This window comes from Gymnoscopelus microlampas (assembly GCF_963454915.1).
Source record: "Gymnoscopelus microlampas genome assembly, chromosome: 2".
In the NCBI taxonomy this organism is placed as follows: Eukaryota; Metazoa; Chordata; class Actinopteri; order Myctophiformes; family Myctophidae; genus Gymnoscopelus; species Gymnoscopelus microlampas.
In genome coordinates, this window is record NC_139939.1 from 9,463,975 (window position 1) to 9,490,196 (window position 26,222).

Here is a 26,222-nt window from a genome sequence, read left to right on the forward strand (position 1 = left end):
CCAGACGCACCGTGGTGGATTCAAACCCCTAGACTGTGTGGTACATCAGGTACTTTACCCCTGGTCCTGCACCAAGTGCTCCTGCACAGCATTTGTAACCCTTGTCCAACATCCCCACACTATGATTGGCTCTAGTTTTCAAAAGTCAAACCACTGTTAGGACAGATGGTTTTCCAATGGCTGTCATCACAGGACTGTGATGTCATTCTAACTGCGCACACATGGGCCACCACCTACGCTGCGCTCGAGTTCAGAGTCACCACAAAGTTGACGCCACAAGCAAGCTGAAGCACTGAAGTTGTGTTCCAGAACATGCTTGCAACCTTTGTTACTGAAAACTAGAAGAGAGAAACGTGTCACCTAACACTGAGGGAATGATACCATCACTTAGCTAACTGTCACTGCTAACACTAAAGGTATGTCCTCTATGTTTTCATAATCTATATTGTCCAATCTTTTCAGCCTTGGCTGAATGTGCCACTCTAATCAGCACAACACTGTTACTATTAGAATAAGATATTTTAAACTTATTGGCTGATGAACTTCAGAAAACATTAAAGTCCTACTAAATAGGCTGGTAGCCAGTAGGCTACCCCATTGCTTTCCTATGAAGGCAATGGGGCAGGTCCCCATTGACCTCATAGGAACGCAATGGGTTGCTGCTTTGCGCAGAAGGAAACAGATGCATTTCTGAGACATCTGTGGGTGCGAATCTCTGGTTTAGAATTTAGGACATCATGCACGTCACAAACAGAAAGTGTTAACATGCTATGTTCCTCTTGTATCATCAATGCACAGCAATGCAACACAGTTGCATTTGTGTCCAAATACATAATATATTTTTGGGTTATTGACATTCATAAGATTGGTTTGACAGCACCATAATCAGTGTTGTGTAAATTATATATCCCATCCCAACAATACAATCAGAGAGCCGTGCGCCTTTGGAACCTCAACCACTAAGGAACAACTCACGGCCAAAGCACTGCTCCATTTTACTCCCAACTTGCTACAAAAATCGCTCATGCAAAAGTATATAAGTAATTCCACTTAATTTTCAACCTTCACATGTGCCTCCTTTTCTAATAATCATAAAGTGTCATAAAGTGTCTGCTAGCAATTTACTTCCGGGTGGTCAATCTCACCAGCCAATCATCATCTGCGAAACAGTGACCACCCTTTCACGTTGCCACGTCCGTTGCCACGTCGCGCTGACGTGCGCGAAACAAGCGCTGCCGTGCGCACTATGCGAACGACACCAAAAGGGCCAAAAAATCCGCCGACCATTGCTTATACAAAAAGTCAGACCTGGCAACGCAGCCTACGCCAATCATGTGTGAGAGATCTACAAGCTATGGGGCAGAGACGCCGTGTGCCACCGTATCTTAGCAACAACGAAAGCGCTCACTCTCATTGGTCGTGTCACGCTAAGAGCAGTTTCCAGACAATGGCATATCAGAGAGCTTGCTGTAGTGTTTATATATCTATGGCTGTAGCCATCAGAGTCAGTCGCAGCGACGGCGGACAGGGCGCTGTGATAGTTGGCATGTAGCTAACGCTAACGTGGTTGTCATGCCTGCAGCGGCTGTGCAATCACTTTGTCAACAATGCACGTTCGTGCGGTAAATGTTAATATTGCTGCTCCGTTAGTCCATTGTAGATGGTGTATGTTGTGGCCTTGTGTGTCTTCTGGTGTAGCTCCACAGCAACTCCAGTAACTAACGTAATGGCAGGACCGCCCCGTGCAACGCACGTTTAGGCTGCATTATGGTAATGTGGTAATTTCAGATCATTTCGGTCCGATTAGGGCAGTGGCTACCCCCCCCCCCCCCCCCAAATAATCATATTTGAACTGGGGACCCCCCCATTTTGTTTGACTCCTTTCCACAAGTCAATATTGTGAAAATAGCAGATCTACAAGCTGCAGATCTACATGTTTGCCTCTTTCTTATATTATTTGACAATGTGGCCAATGTTTTACAGTATAGTTTGCTGACTACTTTTGTTGCAGTAATGGTCTTTTCCTTTACTTTAGATTTTTTATTGTCTCCGCCAGGCCGAAAGGCATGGCGCGAGAGTATGTTTTACCCCCTGTCCGTCCGTCTGTGGATAGCTAATCTCCCGCATCGTTGGCTTGATCGCAGCGCAACTGTGCACACACACTCCCTGGATGCCAATTCAGAACCTCTGCCCCATTTCTTTCACATGGCCCTGTTATAGTGCCACCAGGAGGCCGCTTTTTGCAAAACACATTTTCTCACAGTACTTCTACATATTTTGTCCTAACATCACGCAAATCGATACACAGTATCTCTATAGTCATTAAAAAAACACGGTCTTTCAGATTTTTCATATTCCATCCTGATTGACTAAAAATGGCTTCCAAAGTTTCCAGGACTGCTCCGTTTTGACCAAAATGCCTCAAATTATGAACACAGCATGCACTTTCCGTGCAACTTTGCACCCACATTCCCACTATGCCGAGCAAGAAATTCCACTTGAGCTTTTTCTAATCAGCCTCATGGTGGCGCTATAACAGTCCGATTTGTGTTTTTACCTATAACTGCACCAATCTGTGTAAAAATGTGTATGTGCACTCTCTAGAGGTCAAGGAAAAACCTTTCCCCTGCATTTTTCACATCTACCTTTTATAGCGCCACCAGGAGGCCGACTTATGTACAACATATTTCTTTACATTACTCCTTCCGATTTTATCTACATTTCACGCACATCGGTACACATGATCTCTATAGTCATGTGATCAAGACGGATCTGTTTAATCTTTCATATTCCATCCCGATTGGCTAAGATTCCCATCTAAAGTTTGCACAAAATGCCGCAAATCATGAATGCAGCGTCCGATTGTGGTCAACTTTGCACGCACATTCACACTATGTTGAGGAACAAGTGCTACCATTTTAACATTGGCCTGTGGGGGGTCCCCACCGACTCTACCTGGCCCTTAGGTGGGCCCCACCTAGGCAATTCTATGTGGGGCCGAGGTGGGTCTTAACTGCGATGCCCATGCGGGCTACAAGTAGCTTCTACCTGGCCCTTAGGTGGGCCCCAACTAGCCACGTTTATGTGGGACCAAGGCGGGTCCTAACTGGGTTTGCCCATGCAGGCTTTAACTGGGTTCTACCTGGGCCCTAGGTGTACCCTAACCAACCAGAGTGCAGTGCCCATCGCTCCAAATGTTGTGACGTCAGTTACATACGGGTTACATACGGGTCATTGAATGCCTGTTAAATACCAAGGGGCAAGGCTGAGATATTTACGATGAGGCCGACAAAATGGCCAGAGTGGCGCTGTTTTACCCTGCGCCTACCTGTGAGTTCAGAAAGAATTTATTTTAGCGCAAGTGAATGGGTTTTTTGACAAACTTTAGACTAGATTTTCTTACTGTAATAAAAATTGTCATAAATTCTATATGCTTCCAGTCGCTAGTTTAAAGTCTCCTTTCAATCATCAGGATATGCGTTTTGCTAAATTATGGTTCTATTTATTATAAAATTGACGATAAAGTAGGCTATTCTCTAGGAGGGGCGGGATGATTTGATTGACACGCTACACAACCAATAGCATTCATTCCCCGCCCCCCGCTCTTGATTGACAAGTTACCCAACCAATAATGGTCTGAACTCATTCTGACGCGTATTGAAAGATGGCGGACCTACAGTCTTGCAGCGAAAGGCTTCATTTTCAGTCTGTAGAAAGCAGCGGAGGGGGTTTGTCCATCTCATTTATACAGTCTATGTTAAATACCCATAATTCAGCATAATCTACATGTTTTAAATGTATTTACAAAATGTTATATTGTCATTTGATGACTAATATAATACAATTTATTTGATCTAAATGTATTACATTTCTTACTGGAAAGTTGCTTTCAAATTCAATGTGTTTTTAAGCTCATCACATGCATCACAAGACCTAACGTGTAACCGGCACTGTTTACTGTGTGCTTCTGAATCAACCAGAGGGCAAAGTGTAGAGATGATAAAAGCTAAGCAGCAAAATATACATGTTTATTTTGTCAGTTAGATTAAAACAAAATTAGACTGCCTTCCAGCATTGGTAACGTGTACCACATTTAGCTGTCAAATATAATAATACATAATATAATAGTAATAATAATAATAATAATAATAATAATAATAATACTTTAAAATCAATTAACAGCTAAAGATTGGCAAAGCATGCCACATACTGTATGAAAACATCTGTGTTGTCACACACAGGTGTATGTCAATGTGTCATTTATTTATTTATCACTTTTCCTAGGACTTTTATTTCTGATGACATAAACACCAGACCACCTTCTCCATGGCTCAGGTTAAAGGGGGAATTTAGGAAAGTGTTGCTGCCATCTAAAAATGACCTGAAGGGGGGTGCTGATAGGTGAGTGGTTAAGGCTCTATAGGCTCTTATGCCTGACAGCGAGTCCCGGGTTTGGATCCCGGGCCCGGTGGACCTTTGCTGCACATCACTCCCCAAATCTCTGTCCCTGTTTCCTGTGTCTCTATACTAGGGTCTATCAATAAAGATGAGATTAATAACTTAAATAAAAAACCTTGGTATGTAAGCAAAACAGCTGTAGCCTAATGCAATTGATAATGGGCGTGTTTAGTGGGTGCAAATGTGATCATGTCAATAGCAATATTATACTTGTTCTGTGGCAAATGGCTTTACTGAGGAATTGGAATTTTAATGTCCAGAATTTTCTTTAAGATCTTTAGGCAGCTGTGCCATTGAATACAAATCATCATCAGGGATCACATCGACTGATGGCACCAGTGAAGAGCTTTTAGTATCTTGGTCTGGATGCAAATCAACACAGAAAGCAGCTCTGCTTACTTCAGGTGGGAGTACAGTATCGTAAGTCAAATCTGAAGGATCCTGGTGGGTGTCATCGTTAACATTAGCATAGATGCTGGAGGTTGGGTCGGCCTTGTTGGTCTTGTTGAACTTGACGGTCGTGTAGACAGGAGACATGGTGAGACAGGGGGTCCCTGTTGATTGGTCTTCACCTCTTGTTTCTTCATTCGTGTGTGTCTACACAATAGGAGGAAGGAGTACGTCATATAGTCCAGGGGCCAACACTGATATTTTCACAAATTGGTACCACCTAAGGTGACCGTAAAGTTTTTGTATTTTTGTCTTCCTACATGTCTCTAGTTTATATTTTGGTATGATAACCCTTCCAATCTTGTAGCTTAATGGCAGTTATCACTACCTACCGGCTAATGTATCCGGTAGGAGACACAAAGTAGAATCTTTGTGTCTCCTACAGCCGGGCATCAAATTATTGCGACAAAAAACAAAATATATCCATGTATTCAAGGCTTCATGGGGTGTGCAATTGATAACTTCTCAGATTTTTGGTGTTTGCAAAAAGACTGCTTTCCATAAGCTTGTAAAAGTTTACCCTCCTTTGGTCCAGAGTGGTCATAGCTGAATGGGTAGAGAGTCCCCCTGGGAAACCTAAAGAGGAGTTCACCCAAAAAAATATTTATTTTCTATCAATTGCACACCCCATGAAGCCTTGAATACATGGATATATTTAGTTTTTTGTCGCAATAATTTGATGCCTGGGTGTAGGAGACACAAAGATTCTACTTTGTGTCTCCTACCGGATACATTAGCCGGTAGGTAGTGATAACTGCCATTAAGCTACAAGATTGGAAGGGTTATCATACCAAAATATAAACTAGAGACATGTAGGAAGACAAAAATACAAAAACTTTACGGTCACCTTAGGTGGTACCAAAATATGGCCTGGCCCCTGGACTAATAGACAAATAAAAGCTTTACAAAGTTGAAAGAAGACTGAGAGAAACAATTGTTTCAGAAGATATTCTGGACACAAAAAAGTTACCATTCCTCAGTAAACCCGTTGACACAGGTCAAGCATTGCAATTATTGTCAGTATTATCATGAGCACATTTACAGTAGTATTACTAAACCAAAATGTTTGCGATGGGTATACGATAGGGCCCTTAGTGGTGTTTATATTAGAACACAGTTTGTGGCAATGCGATATAATATATATTTATTTATTACTGTGTTATAGTTGTCCACAATTTTATGAATCTTCAAGTAGTGAATCCATTTTTAATAAAATTCGCTAAACAGCCTGTCCAGCATAAGGGTGCATTTTGAAATCATCCCAACCAACCCATGATAATATAGGACCTATAGCATATATCATTACATGTGGGAGTTAGCTATGTTAAAGTCACAGGATAATTGATTGATTGATTTATTGAATGATTGATTGATTGATTGAACATGTTATTAGTCAGAAATGTAAACAGCACGTGGTACAAACAGTAAGACATTGAGGCTAAAAGGATAGGCTAACACAAAAAAGTCCTCTGGATTTGTTTCCATTGTGGTCCTATGTAATTCAATTCATTAACATAGCATAAAAAAAGAATTACACAATAATATGTCATCAACAATTACAAACACTAAATGTACAAAATAGATGGGACAATTAAATGTACCTCCCTTTGTGGTCTCCTACTGTATATGACAAGTAGAACTTATATTTCAGTGAGAACATACAGGAAAACAATGATGATTTTGTGCAACATCTTTAACATGTTGGACTACTGTTTACCTCCAAACAGACAAGGCCTCATGAGCCAACAGCAAGACAGCTGTAGCTAATAGTATTAATAATGTGTGTGTTAAATTTAGTGGTGTCAATATGGTCAAACTAATTGAAAATAGTCACCATTTTTTGCAGTAGCTACTTGTGATACTTATTTTGTGATGATGGATTTGAGGAATGGGAATTTTACTGATGATAATTTTCTTTGAGATTGCTAGGTAGCTGTGCCAATGAATACAAATCATCATCAGGAATCCAATTGACCGATTGGGCCATTTTAGTATTTTTTATTTTAGTATACTGTAGTATTTTGGTTTGGATGCAAATCAACACTGAAAGCGGCTCTGCTTACTTCAGGGGCGAGTACAGTAACGTAATCTGAATCTGAAGAATCCCGGTGGGTGTCGTCGTTAACGTTAGCATAGATGCTGGAGGTTGGGTCGGCGTTGTTGGTCCTTTTCATGGTCGTGTAGACAGGAGACATGGTGAGACAGGGGGTCCCTGTTGATTGGTCTTCACCTCTTGTTTCTTCATTCGTAAGTGCCTACACAATAGGAGGAAGGAGTACGTCATAGACAAATAAAAGCTTTAAAAAGTTGAAAGAAAGACTGAGATAAACAATCAATTCAGGAGATATATTCTGCTGAATTAATGGAGTTGGTAACAGTCTTAAAGAAAATTCTGGACACCAAAAAAATCCCATTCCTCAGTAAATCCGTTCTCACAGATCAAGCATTGCAATTATTGTCAGTAATATCATGAGCACATTTAAAGTAGTATTACTAAACCAAAAAGTTTGCGATGGGTATAAGATAGGGCCCTTAGTAGTGTTTATATTAGAACCCAGTTTGTGGCAATTCCATAATAATATATATTTATTTCTTACTGGGTTATAGTTGCCCACAATGGTATGAATCTTCAAGTAGTGAACCTATTTTGAATGCAATTGGCTGAACAGGCTTTCCAGTATAAAGCTCCTTACACACCGGGGGCGTTTTTTTCATGCGAATAATACGTAAAAAAAAAAAAAAAACGTATACAGTCAATGCAAGCTTCCACGGAGCGAAAAAACGTCTTTTAATTATTCGGAACAAGTCCGAATTTTGCGTATATTCGCATAATCGCCGGTGTGTAATGACCTAGCGGGTGCAATTTTAAATCATCCCAACCAAACCATGATAATATTGGACCTATAGAATATATCATTACATGTGGGAGGTAGCTATGTTAAAGTTACAGGATAATAGATTGATTGATTGATTGATTGATTGATTGAATACTTTATTAGTCAGAAATGTAAACAGCATGTGGTACAGTAAGACATTAAGGATAAAAGGATAACACAAAGAAAGTCCTGGGGATGTGTTTCCATTGTGGTCCTATTTATTCAATTCATCAACATAGCATAAAAAAAATACACAATAATATGTCATCAACAATTACAAACACTAAATGTACAAAAGAGATGTAGGACAATTAAATGTACCTCCCCGTGTGGTCTCCTGATAGATGTTTTTTCAGGCTAAAGAAATACTATATATGACAAGTAGAACTTATATTGCAGTGAGAACATACTGGAAAACAGTGGATGAAAGCTATTATGATTTTGTGCAACATCTTTAACATGTTGGACTACAGTGTACCTCCAAACAGACAAGGCCTCACAAGCCAACAGCAAGACAGCTGTAGCTAATACTATTAACTCTTTCCCTGCCACCGACGTGATTTCCCGTCGGATTCTGCAAAGGCGCAGCCTGTCGTCGACGAAAAAGACGAGATTTTGTTTTTTAATTGTCTTATAAAAGATTGCGCTGTTCTCTTTCACCCGAGTGATCAGGTTCACGTTCCACTCATTCGGATCCGGAAATAACGTTATCCGAAGACATCCGGATCCGTCCACCTCCTGTTTATTGGTTTCCTGGAAATGCTTACAGTATCTTGTTTTTTTTTCCACTGTGTTCCACGAGACATTCTATTTTCAACATGGTCTAACAAATGAAGGGACAGCTCCAGTTATATATTTATTTCTCTGGACGACGATCAGTGATCCCCTTTGTGTTTACAAACGGTCTGACTGGCGATCATAATATATATAAATGCGCTGTGGCCTGTTGGGGAGGTTGGGAAGACGTGCATTTTTTCCGGTATGCTGTTTTCAGCGTGCCTGCGACATGCAAAGTTACCTCGTGGGTGATTTCTTTTTTTGGATAATTGATAATGTCTCTGTGTATAGGCTACACAGTCCAACGATAGATCATTATGGATCTACATTTTTCTGTGTCCAGTTGAAAAGGTTAAATAACACGAAAACGCTGGCAGTGGGTGAGTTTATTAATGTACTTACCCTGGCGGTAAAATAGTTAATAATGTGCGTGTTAGATTTAGTGGTGTCAATGTGATCATGCCAATTGACAATAGTCACTATTATTTACAGTACTTGTAATACTTGTTTTGTGATGATGGATTTAAGGAATTTAGGGAATTTTACTGATGATAATTTTCTTTGAGATTTTTTGGTAGCTGTGCCAATGAATAAAAATCATCATCAGGAATCCCATTGACTGATTGGGACATTTTAGTATTTTTTATTTTAGTATACACTGCAGTATTTTGGTTTGGATGCAAAACAACACAGAAGGCGGCTCTGCTTACTTCAGGGGGGACTACAGTAACACAAGTAAAATCTGAAGGATCCTGGTCGGGGTCGTCGTTAACATTAGCATAGATGCTGGAGGTTAGGTCGGCCTTGTTGGTCTTGTTGACGGTCTTGTAGAAAGGAGACATGGTGAGAGAGGGGGTCCCTGTTGATTGGTCTTCACCTCTTGTTTCTTCATTTGTATGTGTCTAGACAATAGGAGGAAGGAGTACGTCATAGAATAAGAAAAGCTTTAAAAATGTAAAAGAAAGACTGAGATAAACAATCATTCAGCAGATATTTTCTGCTGTGAGAAATCGTAGATTTTCTCACAGCAGTAGAGAAATATTTGATTATTTTTACAGATATATTGTCTTCTAATGTGTGAGGGGGCTGTGTTTTTTTTGTATTTATTTTTTATTTTTTCACTTTTTAAATGTTTAAAAAAATATAACCAACCAAAGACAATTGTATGGACATAATAAGGGAAATATATTCTATGGAAAAACTAACATTCATACTTAGACTACAAGAGGACAAATCACACAAATACTGGGCAAAGTGGTCTTCACTTTTTCAGCCCATGGACAATGTATAACCAATATGTAACAGAAAAATAACTAACAATTGTAGAATGCAGCCTTTTTGTGCATTTTCTTTATTTTCATTTTATTGTTTTTTTAAAAATTATATTTCTTGTGTTTTTGTACTGTCTTTTTGTTTTGTATTTCAAGTATGTGTATCTGTCTTTTGAAAATCTTTTGTTCCAATAAAAATTGAGTTAAAAAATAAATAAATAAATAAATAAATAAATAAATAAATAAATAAATAAATAAATAAATAAATAAATAAATAAAATAAAACCAATCCTGAATAAATAAAAAAACGTTATTGAAAATACACGCCCTCCTCACACATTAGAAGGATGTGATTTTGAAGTTGATTGGGCTCATATAGGTGGGGGGCATGTCTGATAACATGAATCTAAATATTGAATGAAGCAACTTCAAAACTGGGTCTGGGTTGCACACAAAAGCCAGTCCTAGATTAGGTTAAAATGACCCCAGTGTTTTTTTAAAGTGAAATACCCCTTTAATCTTCATTTAATGAGGAAGTCACCTTGACATTACTGTAGTCTCAAGACATACGTGTTGGCTCGCACAATATCATTTCTCCACTTCTGTTTCATCTGTATACAGTCACGCCAATAACCCCTACTGTAAACCAAAGCCTACCTAGCTGGTAAATAAATACATTTAGAAAAATATATATATCTCTGCTGTCCAGCCAGAAACTGCTAACTCCAAAACGCTCATTGTTCAGGAAACGCAAAAACAAAATATACGTTTTTCAGGAAATGAAGAAAACCTTATATTTTTAAAACAAAGCAATACCGCCTCATCAAAGTTGGTATAGTGACTTTATATATTGTCAGATACTTGCATGTGTCATTATATTATCAACACTTTAACCAAATCGCGGGTAAATCAACACTTTACCCAGCGCAAGTGGAGTTAGCAGTTTCAGACGAGCAGAAATCAAGCTGAAGTGGAGTTAGGTGTCCAAACAACAATAGCTGCACTCGCTGCTGAGGGAGAGGTTTCAAAAGGGTACAAATTCTCAAAAGCTAACAGATCTCCAAGCTCACAATGCATCACAACAACGTGTGAATTAATGCCCTGATGCTTCATGCCACTTATTATATAGGCCTATAATAATAAACAGGACTTTAAATATTACAATAACTTCTGCAAAGAGGTAGTAGAATAGCGCGACAGAAATGCTATGTACGCCTTTCTTCTTGTCACATTGCTCTCCTCATTAAACACTTAATAGATTTTAGAAATATAATTACTTGTTTTCATAACATTAGCGTCAGTGCTAAGTTTGATAAACAGGTACACTGCATAGTTTTAACAGACTACGGGGAGCTTGTTTACATGGTCCTCCTTCTCGTTCACTGCGCACCGCGCTCTACTCATGCTGTTGAAAAGCAGCGCTGTGGAGGAGAGGGGGGAGTTGTTTGTTTTTGACGGACAGTTTGAGGATCCAATGGAGTTGGGCGTTTTCGTCAGAGGCGCTTTTTAATACATTTCATTGGTTCAAATGTTTTGATATTTTACACAGACCTAAAGGGTGTTCAATAGCCTTGATTTATGAAAAAAAACAAAAACCTGAAAATGGAGTTAGCTGGTCCTGGCTGGACACCGACGATATACATGTTTGTGTCATGATTGATCGAATACCCTCCTGGTCTGAAGAGCGGATGACAGCTAATAAAGTATTCAATCAATCAATCAATCAATCAATCAAACCAAGACAGAACAGCATCAAGCACAAACACATTGAAGACAAAACATAAAAAAACAATGTACCGTGAAAGTAACACAACAACAACACTCATGTTACACCAGAACAAAGAACAATCATAATAAAACTCAAACATAACACTCACCTCACCAGCATCTTCAGTGATGTTCCCGGCACTGAGGACGGTTACTGGAAAATAGAGAGAAAGTAGTTGTCTGGGTTACAGGACGGGATATACTGTACTCATATGTATGTGTGTGTGTGTGTGTGTGTGTGTGTGTGTGTGTGTGTGTGTGTGTGTGTGTGTGTGTGTGTGTGTGTGTGTGTGTGTGTGTGTGTCTGTGTCTGTGTGTGTGTGTGTGTGTGTGTGTGTGTGTGAGTGTGTGTGTGCGCGTGCGTGCGTGCATGTGCGTTTGTGTGCGTGTGTGCGTGTGTGTGTATGTGCCACCTACTCACCGTGTGTTTTTTTGTCTCTTTTTATACAGAACATCAGCACTGCCACCTTTGTCACTGCTAACACAACAGCCAAACTGACCAGCAAACCTAGAAGTGTTAGACCGCATGACATGCATACTTAAATACTACTGTATGACAAACCAACAGACAGCCTCCTTACAAAAGCTTTGCATCACTGTGTGGCTCAGTAAGAATATGAAAATCACTGCCTTTTGGATTTTAGTGGACTGGAAATGGAGAGAGTCTATATTTGTATGCTGCACCCGGTGACCCCTAGGTCGAGTCGTAACAATACAGTGATGGCACCGAATCAAATGTACCAACAGACTAAAGGCCAATACATGCTCCTTCCAACGCCGGGGGTTCAGACAGGCTTTCCAAACTATTCGGCGAGTGAGGACATCTGGGGGTGCACGAGTTCTGAGAAAAAAAGTTCTGAGACCGCCCATCAGAAGTTCAGAATGACGTCAATGTGTAGTTATGTCACCAAAAGTTTGGATGTCAGAAGGAGCATGTAATTTGGCCTTCGGGGACAGTTCCCACAGCCAGGCCATCAGGCTGCTGAACAGACACTGAGCTCTGCAACATGTTTGTACATATTCACCCATATACTGTACCTGTATCTGTTGCACTTTCTCTTCAGTTGTTAAATGCACTAATACACACAGTACATATGCGTACATTCAACAGTGTGTGTAATTGATAATATTTTGCACAATAGTCTTCTTATGAACAATATTGAACTATATTTTACCACTTGTATTTGATTAATTGCATATCTCAGTACAATTCCTGGGCCTTACCTACTGTTATATTTCATGCACAATTTGGTGAAGTTTGAAGTTGAACATACCATGAGCCAGAGTCAAGACTGAGACTAAGTAATGCTGTTAATACCTTTTTTTTGGTGCCTTATAACATTTTGTCCCCCCCAATTTATTTGTCATACCAATTGATTCCTCCCCTCACACATTGCTGTGTTGTCACTGCTGTTTTATCTTACTGACTCAGCTACCAGTGAGGAGCACGTAGAGCCTTCCAAAACGGTTACATGTCGCCTTTCCGACATGTCGCTTTTCCGACGTTAACGGACCCTATACCTAACCGTAACCCTAACCCTAACCGCACGCGGAAGCGGCGAGATGTCGGAATGGAAGGTGGTTACCTCCAAAACTCCCTGTTGACTGTGCAGTGACAATTATCACCCTCCTTGCCCGGCTCCCCTCCCCCGAACCAGGGACAATTGTGTTTGTGTAGACGCTCGACAAAGCCGGGTGCACCACTGTGGATTCAAACCCACAACCTCCGCGGTGGTGGGCAGGCACTTTACCACTGCTCCAACGAGCGCTCACCCATCATCAACCACATGACAGTTTCCTCTTTACTGCACATCCTTGAAAGCCTGATTCTATAGCAGGTGACACTTGAAACAGTGCAACACTTGACATTACTCTCTAAATAAAACCCATCACTCTCTAAAAGATTGGATAAAACACTGGCTCTTTATTCCGAAGCACCATTGGTCCAATGGCGCATATTATTACTAAGCCTACCTAACCTTAACTTCACACTAACCTAACATGTTTAGGACTATTGGGGTTTCAGAATAATGGGAATAGGCAGGCGCTCATATAGGACCTGCGGTAGAATTTGTAGAGTAGGCTAATCTTCATTATGAACACCATCTATATTTAAATGACACATTTATATCTGGGGTCACAAGGGAAGGGTCTCAAGCCCCCCTTGGGTCCTATCTGAACATATGCCTGCTGATTGGTGAAATAGTTTGATAAAATAGCTGCAGACACACACACAACACAATATATACACAACAGGTAATTGATCAAACAGAAACAAGGGGGGAAAAGACAATAAAGAACTCAGATGGCATACCAGTCCCAAACGAGGAGGAGGAGGAAGAGGATTCATGAATCATTGTTGTTGTGGAAACGATGGAGTTCATTGTAGAAACATCAGGATGTTGAAATGTAGACGCGGTAGTGGTCATCATAACTGTTGTAATGGGAGTCGTCATCTTAACTGTTGTAACAGGAGCTGGAAACATGTTTGAGAAGAAGAGGAATATATATGATCAAGTCATGTATTTATGTTTAATGGTTTCTAGTATAATATCTTTTATAACAATAATGTAGTCCTTTCAGGATTATGGAGAATACATTTCTGAACACAGTCAATAGTTTAACTCACAATGTAAACATGATGTACAGTTCATCATTGAAGCACAGTAGTTACAGACTTACCATCTTTAACATTAAGATGCACTTGTAAATGTTTATGCGCCAAAACCGATCTCTCCAGTCCACATATGTATGTTCCAGAGTCTGACTTCTTGAGTTTAGTTATGGATACAAATAAGACTTTTCCGGAGTTTGTCAAACTTATTCTGTTGTTTACTGTAGTTTTTCCATATTCTGCCTTGGTCTTGTCTTCATCTTTGTGGCATTGATTTTTACAAACGTACTTTGGATTCCTCTCAACATCGGTGTGATGCCAGACATCCCAGTTTGAGCAGGTGAAATTCACTTCACCCCCAACATGTCCAGTTATGCTGAGATCTGTTGTCTCCACAATACTCCACACTACAGTACAAGAGGTAAACAAGGAAACAGCTCATCGTATGACACACAGCTTATTAATTGACAACATGATGTGAGGTGTGAATTTTTGCAGAAGGTTTTAACATACTCTACACAACAGTGGACAAACAAAGGATGAGACAGAGACAAGGAGAGCATCATACAGACACTCAGAAACAGAGACAACCACACAGGCAGAGAGATACATGAAAACAAGCAGAGGTCACTCACCAGAAAGCAAACAGTAAATGTAGACATTTCTCATGATGACAACAAGCTGCAGGTGACTTGTCCAGTTCTGGTAGTAGAGGATTTGTGCCTTCCTCATGCTATGAATGTTGTCTAAAAGTCTAAATGTCTTTACATCTTTAAACTCCACCCTCTTCCTCTGAAACCTAACCTAGCTTTAATGCAAACATGCAAACATGGTCACGTTCACACGTACACACTCATGTGTGGTTAGCTTCACTGCATGTCTCTGTCATAACATAACTCTCAGATGCACACTCTTTTAGAGTCACACTCTAGGAAGATTGTGAAACCTCATTTGAATAGAGCCTGCTTTTACAAATAATCGCTTGCACAAAATTATTACAAATAATGTTCCTCACTGACTGATAGTAGTGTATATATCTTTCGATCTGTTCATTATTGTCTCCGCCAGGCCGAAAGGCATGGGGAGAGAGAATGTTTTACCCCCTGTCCGTCCGTCCGTCCGTCCGTGTGTCCGTCCGTCATTCGATCTGTCTGTGTACAGCTAATCTCCGCCACCGTTGGCTTGCTCGCCGTGAAACTGTGCACACACACTCCTTGGATGCCACAGCAGAACCTCTGCCCCAAATTTTTCACATGGGCCTTTTATAGCGCCACCAGGAGGCCGATTTGTGCAAAACATATCTTTTGACAGTACTCCTACAGATTTTGTCCAAAAATCCTGCAAATCGGTACACAATATCTCTATAGTCATTACACGAAACGGGTATTTCAGATTTTTCATATTCCATTCTGATTGGCTAAAAATGGCTTCCAAAGTTTGCAGGAGTACTCCGTTTTGAACAAAATGCCTCAAATCATCAACACAGCATGCAATTTCCTTGAAATTTTGCACGCATATTTCCACTATGCCGAGGACGAATTGCAACTTGACATTTTGCAAATCAGCCTCATGGTGGCGCTATAACAGGCCGATTTGTGTTTTTACCTATAACTGCACCGATCTGTGTAAAACTTTGTAAGCGCACTCCTTAGAGGTCAAGGAAAAACCTTTGCCCTGCATTTTTCACATCTGCCCTTTATAGCGCCACCAAGAGGCCGACATATGTAAATATGTTTTTTTTATATTACTCCTTCCGATTTTATCAAAATTTCACGCACATCGGTACAGATGATCTCTATAGTCATGTGATCAAGACGGATGTGTTTGATTTTTCATATTCCATCCTGATTGGCTAAGATTGATATCTAAAGTTTGCAGTAGTGGCTTGTTTTGAACAAAATGCCGCAAATCATGAACGCAGTGTCCGATTGCGGTCAAACTTTGCACACACATTCACACCATGTTGAGGAGCAAATACCACTCTTTTAACATTGGCCCGTTATAGCGCCACCAGCAGGTCTAATTTAGCAAAACACATCTTTTGAACAAAATGCCTCAAATCATGAATGCAGTGTCCGATTGCCGTGCAAGGCCAAAGAAGAAATGCCACCCTTTTCACATTGGCCTATTATAGCGCCACCAGGAGGCCACAATAACCTACCTGACCTGGCGGAGACCTGTGCTCCGAGGAGCACTTTTTCTAGTTGGATCCTGTGTTTGGAACATGTTGAATGATGAACTTCAGATAACATTAAAGTGCTGCTAAATAGGCTGGTAGCCTGTCTTTGTGTTGAGCTTGTACCAACTGTCGTCAATTCAAAACCACAACAACCGGTTATGGTTTTGAAGAGTGGCCTTGTTGGAAATGACATTTCCTCTTTCTGTTCAGATGCAACAACTTTATCAAACCTGTCATTGGATAGTAATAGAAGTGTTTGTACCATCACTGTGATCAGTGCACTTTAAAAAATATCGTAATAATAATCAGTTACATAATACTGTACATTAACATCAATTATCAGAGGAACCTTGACCTTATTGTTTCAAGATTGTAATCTCCATCAACATTCACGCATTCTATATTTGTAAATATGTCTGTGGTAATGCACACTTTTTTCATTAGTGTATGTATACAGTGGATATTTGCCAGCATCCGTGTGTGTGTGTGTGTGTGTGTGTGTGTGTGTGTGTGTGTGTGTGTGTGTGTGTGTGTGTGTGTGTGTGTGTGTGATGTTTGGTATAGCAGTGTTGTTGACTGGTTCTGCTGCAGTCGATACCCTCACAGGAATATTCAGAAACTTCAGTGTTAGAGAATACAGAACATTTGAAGGATTTTGTTGTTCAGTGCTGGAGAAGATCATCAAAATGTTGCTTAAATGCTGGTTAAGATTAGGGTAACCAGGCATCTCATTTAATATGGGTCTGGAAAGCATATGTATATATGCCCCCACCTGGAGGACGTAGCGCCTCCATTATAATCCTCCCGGTCAACATCCCTGCTGACAGGCGCTGCCCCATGCACAGAGTACATGGCGTGATAAAGATCACAGCATGTGCTTACACATGCTTACCTCCACCGGAAACAAGCCAATTGTGTTTGTATGCTCGGCCAAGCCGGACACACCTTGGTGGATTCAAACCCATAGACTGTGGGTGGCAGCAGGTATACTTTACCCCTGGCCCTGCACCCACCGAGTGCCCCTGCACAGCGTTTCTAACCCTAGTCCAACATTCCAACACTTTTGGCTTTTGGATTGGGTCTAGTTTTCAAAAGTCAAACCACTGTTAGGACAAATGGTTTTCCAATGGCTGTCATCACAGGACTGTGATGTCATTCTAATTGCGCAAACATGGGCCACCGCCTACGCAGCCCTCCAGTTCAGAGTCACCACAAAGTTGACACCAAAAGCAAGCTGAAGCACTGAGGTTGTGTTCCAGAACATGTGTGCAACCTGTGTTACCGAAAACTAGAAGAGAGAAACGTGTCACCTAACACTGTGGGAATGACACCATCACTTAGCCACTGCTAACACTGGGCTCAGGGACCTTTTAAACAAGCAACTGTAGCGATTCTCTTTCTCTAGGTCATTCAAAGTCTGGTCAGATGATGTGGATAAGAGATTTTCATAGGAAAATACCAGGTGATGTCTCAGTTGTGGCAGGATAGAAGAAGAGCGATGCATCGGGAACACATTAAGTTTCAAACAAGCGTCCAAGGTTAACATGTTCTAATTTATTGAAAGACAGACAGTCATAATATATACATACAAGTTCAATGTGGAACGTCCCATTTGAGGCCATTTTGTCTCAAATGGACGGTTAAACTGATTACAATCAAGGAAGCCTCTCTTTCTGTGTATTGTGATCTGGGGTGCAAAAGTTCATGGTTAGGTGGTGGGCATCTAAGGCCCCCAGACAACCTGTCTGTTAAGGTAGCAGGGTGTGCTGTGGTTAACAGAAGGCCACTTCTTCTTCTTGCACAAGCGCTAAAGCCTCTTGTGCGTTGCAGGGTGCAAATGGCCTCCCCGTTGATTTTGCTGGAAGATGAACATCTGGTCCTTGTAGATAACCGTGTTCTTCTGCAAACATGTCAATGTTTCTACACAAATTGCGTAACACTAATTGATTAGGCTGAGATAAGAGAGGACGCAAACTTTCTGAAGTTCCCTAAACTCAGAGGACACAAACTTTGTCAAGTTCCCTAAATTAAGTACACTACTACGTTTACTCTAAGAGAAGGTGCATGAACTTTCAGAGACATGTTAAAGGTTGACTAAGGTCACACGCATTCAATATGATCACAGGTGTGTTATTCACACTCATTGTACAGTATAATATTCACTACAGCAACACACAGAAGCGTAAAACGGTATATTTACTTGTGGCGACGGAAGAACAACCTGTTCTCCGCCATGGTGATTTCAGAGCAAATTCGACTGTGTTAGCAGGTCCGTGGCCTTCAGGGAATTTACGGCAATTTTTTAGTCTAAGTCTGGTCACCATCTGTAAGCCCTTTAATAACTTAATCCCCTACCATGATATCAAGTCCCCGACTTAAGACAAACTATGGATCTGAGGATATCACAGTTATAAGAAAGGCAGGAGGCAGAGGGGCCCCCTAAACTTACTGGCCCGCTTCAACAGAAATATCAACTTGACCTTCACTCAGTCAAAAGACTCTACTGAAACAACCTATCCTACTCCTCTGACTAGAGAAATGCACTGAAGCACTAACTTAAGTCTAGTCACATAGGGATAATGAGCCAACACATGCAACCGTATCACTCTTTACGCCACCATGCCAACCCACAGCACATCATCATAGCACACCGTCATTGCAAAACAACTCAATGCTCACAATTCATTGCATACCAAACATTGCACTCCAAAAACATTACTCAATACATTACTCCGCACAGCATTGCATCAAATGTTGGCATCAAACTTTGCATCAGTTACAAATCTCTACCTGTAGGGGGGGTGAATTGAATGTGTATGTGTGTTGCCGTAGGTGACTTTTCGAAAGTTAAGAAAGTCAGTGTGTACACACAGCATAAATTGCATTCTAATACATTTCCAGATGTTCAACAACATCTTCTAAGAATAGGCATGCACGCCTATGTGCACACAAATACACATTTGCGTGCACATAGGCGCGCATGCCTATTCTTAGAAGTCAGACGCTATAGGTGATTCTCAGAAGTCAGTGTTCTGTATGTGTGTGTATGTGTGACTTTGCCAACAGCCACCCACACACACAAAAAAACGCTTACTTTGCACCTTGCACGACATTATCAGCATGGCCATATATGGGCATACTGAGGGGTTAAATGTCCCCCAAAATGTGTCTTATACCTGAGCATAATTCAGTAAATGCAATTATACTGCGTAGTATCAGCAATTATATACTGTATGATTAAATTAAATCATTAATAACATCAGAAAATCAAATGATTCACACTTGCATGTGTGCATGTAACATTTGGTTAAAACTATCAAATATTGGGTACTCTTTGACCTCACTGATCAGCCATAGATGCAGGCTGTATGTCACATACGCAGTGAGTGCAGCTCTCATACAGGAAATGCACATAAAGGAAATGCAGGCCTCTGCCTGCTGCAAGCCTTCGAGTGCATCTCAGCAGTCATTTCAACCAGTCCATATCATATTATTTCTTTGGGCAAATCAAGTGATAACATAATTGAAAGCCTATATCCTAAAGTGAGCTGTTCAACATAAATTACATACTAAAACATTTCCAGATGTTCAACAACATCAATCAATCAATGATGTGGTGATTATAAGGTCATACTCTCATGGGTGATGTGGTACTGTAGAGTCTACAGTTTAGATGTTGAAATGACTCCATAGACTTGATTCTGATCCATAGTGGCTGATTGGAGGCTCTGATAGATGGAGTCTGGACCTGTGGTCTGACACATATAGGGGAGGGGAATAGAAAATTGCATTGGTCTTTGGTATATTTGCAAATATCCATAATGTGTCCTCTGCATTTAACACATCCTAACTGTCAGCAGTGAGAAGCTAGTGTCCAGGAACAGTTAAGAGTTCCCAAAGACAGAGTGAAATTTGACCAAGAAAAAACAGTAGTAACCGGTCAGGTGGGCACAAAAACCAACTGGGCACACCGGACAACTGGGCACACAGCCGTCTGGGCACACAGGTCAACTGGGCACACAGTCAACTGGGCACACAAGACAGCTGGGCACACAGTCAACTGGGCACACTGTCAACTGGGCATGTGCCCATGTGCCCAGTCATCTCGTGTGCCCAGATGTCCGTGTGCCCAGTCATCTCGTGTGCCCATATGTCCATGTGCCCATTCATCTCGTGTGCCCAGATGTCCGTATGCCCACTTATCCGGTGTGCCCAGTTGTCTAGAAACTCGTGTGACCAGATGTCCAGTGTGCCCACCTGACCGGTATTCGAAAAAACATATAAAAACGAAAAACAAATTTCAGACAAAAAACAAATAAAAAAACAATAGCTACAGTGAAAACAACACAACAGCTGAATAGCATTATAGTTTTGTTATTGAAATGTTATTTTGTTTGTTTATTTTGTTTGTTGTTTTTTTATTAGTTTTAGTTAGCCTATATTAAGTTCAGTTGGGTGGTTGATTTAAGTTTAGTTTGGGTTAATTTTGCAAGTAGGCTACACAAGTAGTTTTATTTTTAGGAATTGACTAGTTTTAGTTTAGTTCTTATTTAGTTGTAGTCTTTTTTTTTTGTATTTCAGGTATTAATAGGAATGTCTTGATTTATGAAACAAGTAGGAATAAATAATGCATGATTTCAGATATAATAGAATCATATTAAAACTGTCATGATACTCACCTCTCCATCCTCTTCAATGGGGTTCCTGGCACCGAGAATGGACACTGGAATATATGCAACACATGTTCATCTAACTGATAATATACATTTTGTTTCTGTGTGATTCCACAGGGAATCCCTATAGCTTTTGGGCTAATCTGCTACATTTGTGCATGCATGCATGCGTGTGAGAGAGAGAGAGAGAGAGAGAGAGAGAGAGAGAGAGAGAGAGAGAGAGAGAGAGAGAGAGAGAGAGAGAGAGAGAGAGAGGCTCACTTTGTTGTGTTTTGACACCATAGACTTGATTCTGATCCATAGTGGCTGGTTGGAGGCTCTGATAGATGGAGTCTGGACCTGTGGTCTGACAGACATGTGGGAGGAGAAGAGAACGTTTCATTGGTCAAGTAGCCTACATTTGCAGTTTGCACACACCCATAATTTGTCCTTTGCATTTAACCCATTATAATTAGTCTGATTTCACCTTGATTTAATCAGAACCTTTACCTTTAGAATTAACATGTCAACCATGTTGTACGTCCTGCTGCTGTCCTAAAGCTAAAATTAAAAAAAGTAGTGGCATCATTCTCTTATTTATAGACCAGAGCAAAGAACAATGATGAATCATCAGAAAACTGTCATGAATACTCACCTCTCCATCATCTCCAGTGGGGTTCCTGGCACTGAAGATGACCACTGGGAAAAAATCAAAACATGATTCTCTCTCTCTCTCTCTCTCTCTCTCTCTCTCTCTCTCTCTCTCTCTCTCTCTCTCTCTCTCTCTCTCTCTCTCTCTCTCTCTCTCTCTGTGTTACGTGTACTGCCATCAGGCATACACTTGTGTCTGTGTTTGCTGTTTTCTTCCCCCTGCCTTTGCCCTCTTGTCTATCATTCATTCCCAGGTCCCATCCTTCAGCATTCAACTCCGCCTCTCACCATCGGTTGGCCATCCACTCATTCGGTCCACCAATCACCTCCAGCCAATCACACTATATAAATCACCTGTGTGGCAGCCATCTTGACTTTTCCTCCTGCCACCAGTCAATTGTTTGTTCTCTTCGTAACCAGTTCAGTTTTGTAACATGCCAACATTTCAGGGAAGGGTAGTTTAGTTCTGGGGTACCCTGTACATTTCCGCACGTAGGTAACCTTCTGTTATTCACACTAGTGTAGAGGTGAGTGCCACCCATTGTAATTTGTTTGTTTGTTAGAGTAGGAAGTAATATGTTTTTTTCTCTTTGAATAGGTAAGATTTTATATTATTTAGATAGTGAGTTTTATTGCTTTCTTTCCTTAGGGGTGTCACGATTCACTTACCTCACGATTCGATTCAAAATCGATTCCTAGGGTGCCGATTCGATTAAAATTGCGATTCTGCGATTAATTGATATTCGATTCGATTCTGCGATTTATTGCGATTTTCTAGGGTGCCGATTCGATTAAAATTGCGATTCTGCGATTTATTGCGATTTTCTAGGGTGCCGATTCGATTAAAATTGCGATTCTGCGATTAATTGATATTCGATTCTGCGATTTATTGCGATTTTATAAAAAAAAAAAAATAAATAAATAAAAAAAAATAAAAAAAAAATCGATTTTAATATTTTGAATCGATTTTTAAAATCGTGGCATTAAGAATCGCGATTTATTCATGAATCGATTTTTTTTGACAGCCCTATTTGGCACCACCAGACCTTCCCTGTTAAGTTACTTGGCTTATTTCATTTCTGTTAACCCTTAGTTTGTTAATAAACAACCTTTCAGTTCACCTCAACCTCTGTCCGTCTCAAGTTAATTTGGGTATATGTTATTGTCCTTTCATCCTAGACCACCAACTGGGACGTAACTGTTTTATCCTTTTAACCCTGTAAGGCCTGAACTATGAAGGAAAGGTCAGAAAATTACAACATTTTGAAAAGGGACACTTTATTGGGTCTTAAAACATTTTTTTTAAATATTCCTTTGTATCATTTATTTGTTGTATCATATTTGATACAAGGGGTATTTCAAGTCAGTTTTAACAACTTTAACATTTCTTTTAGACCTGTATCTAAAAGATGATACAAATCGTAAAGGACTATAGACCTGTAGTATCAAATATGATACAAACACTTTGACGTCGTAAAAAGCAAACTCAAATGCTAAATTTTGAGATCTCATAAGTGCATTCAAGTTATCCAACACTTATTTCAAAATATTAGTAAAGATATACTAGGAAAACTTTCCAGAACTGCTTAAAAAATAATTGTTTGTTGTAGTGAATCAACCTCTCCTGTTTAGTTGATGGCAGCCATTTTGGGTCAGACCACCTGAGTGGATACCCGTGTGTATACGTTTGGTGTTATAGGGTTAAGTAACTAGTTATTTTGGCATGTCATTATGACATTTTTTTTAAAAACATTTTACGTTTTTCAAAATAAATTTAAAAAATAGTAAATACAATACAATTTCAATGCACTTAAAGGTCCAGTGCAATGACATTTTCTGTCACTTTATTTTGAAGTTTCAGTCTGAAACGGCAAGGTTCCATCCCTTCAGGCTATGGCACTTCCGTGCTGTTTACATTTTTGACTACTAAAGTATTCAATCAATCATGTTATAAGAGAGCTACTATACAATCTCACAGATGTGTTGCGAGCTTGTTGATCTATTTTTTTTTATATTTTGGAATATTTTGACGCTTCCCCCACTCTTCTAACACATTCACTGCCAGGCATTAATTAATTAATTCATCCGCCTGTGCCAGCGATTTTTACCTTATATTGACGATCTTCGGAGAGCCGCGGAAGCCACTATGTGCACGCTGATGTAAACAAAGGGTGTCTGGGGGGTGGGGGAGGGTTTTGTCTATGCACCGGAACAACATTTTTGTAACCGTGATATTGGCCGTTGAATAAGGCTTGTTTTCACCAAAAAAAGAAGAAATCCGAATAGATGTGTTTTCTACAACTCTTAATGACCACAAAATGGGGACACCTGTGTTTGTGTGTGTGTGTGTGTGTGTGTGTGTGTGTGTGTGTGAGACAAGCCTTGTGGTTTTCTGATCCTCTTTATGTAGAACATCAGCACTGCCACCACTGTCACTGCTATCACAATAGCCCAACTGACCAGCAAACCTGAAAGTGATGAACAGATTGTTAGACCACATGACATGCATACTTGCATACTACTGTATGACAAACCAACAGACATCCTCCTTACATAATCTTTGTACATTTGATATATTCATATTTGATACTGTTATGACCCTAGGTGTAGTTCCTTGTGTGCAGTCTTCCCTGTGCACGTCTCTCCCGTCATTTGTGTGTGTGTGTGTGTGTGTGTGTGTGTGTGCAACACTTGACATTACTCTAAATAAAACCCATCACTCTCTAAAACATTGAAAACATGGATACAACACTAGCTCTTTATTCCGAAGCACCATTGGTCCAATGGCGCACATTATTACTAAGCCTAACCTCAACTTCACACTAACCTACTGTAACATTTTTAGGACTTTTGGGGTTTCAGAATAATGGCAACAATTAGCAGGCGCTCATATAGGACCGTAGAATTTGAGGTGTAATCTTCATTATGAACACCATCTATATTTAAAGGACACATTTATATCTGAGGGCACAAGGCCTGGGTCACAAGCCCCCCTTGGGTCCTATCTGAACACATGCCTTCTGATTGGTGTAGTAGTTTGATAACATAGCTGCAAACAGACACACAACATCCACAGCATAAACTCCACCCTGCGTTCGGCCTGGTCGAGGTAATTGATCAAACAGAAAAAAGAAGAAAAAAAAACAAAGAACTCAGATGGCATACCAGTCCCTGAGGAGGAGGAGGAAGAGGATTCATGAATCATGGTCATCATAACTGTTGTTATGGGAGTCTTCATCTTAACTGTTGTAACAGGAGCTGGAAGCATGTTTGAGAAGAAGAGGAATATATTTTATCAAGTCATGTATTTATATCTAATGATTTCTAGAATTATTTTATATAACAATAATGTAGTCCTTTCAGGATTATGGAGAATACAATTCAATATAAACATGATGTACAGTTCATAATTGCAGCACCATATTTACAGACTTACCACCAACATTAAGATGCACGTGTATGAATTCATCCTTCACAAGTGTTCTCTCCAGTCCACATAGGTATGAGTCGAACTTCTTGATTTTAGTAACGTGATGTGTATTTTTGCAGAAGGTTTTAACATGCTCTACACAACAGTGGACAGAAAAAGGATGAGACAGAGACATTGAGAGCATCTGCATCATACAGACACTCAGAGACAGAGACAACCACACAGGCAGAGAGACACATGAAAACAAGCAGAGGTCACTCACCAGAAAGCAAACAGTAAATGTAGACACTTCTCATGATGACAACGAGCTGCAGGTGACTTGTTCAGTTCTGGAAGGAGAGTGCTTTGAATAAAGGTCTAAATGTCTTTACATCATAAAACCACACCCTCTTCCGCTGACTTTCAATGCAAACATGCAAACATGGTCATGTTCACATACACCCTCATTTGTGGTTAGCTTCACTTCATGTCTCTGTAATAACATAACTCTTAAGATTCACAGACAGTTTAGAGTCAAACTCTAGGAAGTTTCACTTTCATTTGCACTGGCACAAAATTAATACAAATAATGTTACTCACTGACTGATAGTAGTGTATGTATGTACAGTATGTATGTATGTATGTATGTATGTTTGGATTTGTTAATTACTGGATCGGATCCTGTGTTTGGAGCACATGATGAACTTCAGATAACATTAAAGTGCTATTAAATAGGCTGGTATTCTGTCTTTCTGTTGAGCTGCTTTAAAACTTAAAAAATTACCGTAATAATAATCAGTTAAAATAGTTACATAATGCTGTACATTACAATCAATTAGCAGAATAACTAAAGATTGTATTGTATTTACATTTACGTTCATGCCATTTTATACATTATGTAAATATGTCTGTGTTATTGCACACTTTACTTGTTTCCATTATTTTCCATGTATATGTGTGCATGCATACAGTGGATGTTTGCCAGCATCCATATGTTTGCGTGCGTGCGTGCGCACGTACGTGTGTGTATATTTCTTTTTTGGTAGCTAATTATTTTAAGCCCTTTTTCTCCCATTGTAGTTGTTATGTCAATGCATCCTCACCACACTTGTCTGTGT

General features: G+C 40.1%; 1 protein-coding gene and 1 long non-coding RNA gene across 2 annotated transcripts in view; one reads left to right on the forward strand and one right to left on the reverse strand.

The window, feature by feature from the left end:
- The window catches only part of LOC311059509 (uncharacterized protein), a 564,856-nt gene that overhangs the window by 60,374 nt on the left and 478,260 nt on the right, over window positions 1–26,222 (forward strand). The gene's annotated exons all lie outside the window — the stretch shown is intronic.
- Window positions 13,946–14,931, reverse strand: LOC311059557. The gene is made up of 3 exons (XR_014602174.1): window positions 14,849–14,931; window positions 14,282–14,620; window positions 13,946–14,075 (listed from the first exon to the last, which is right to left on the reverse strand). It is a non-coding gene; the product is annotated as an uncharacterized lncRNA (long non-coding RNA).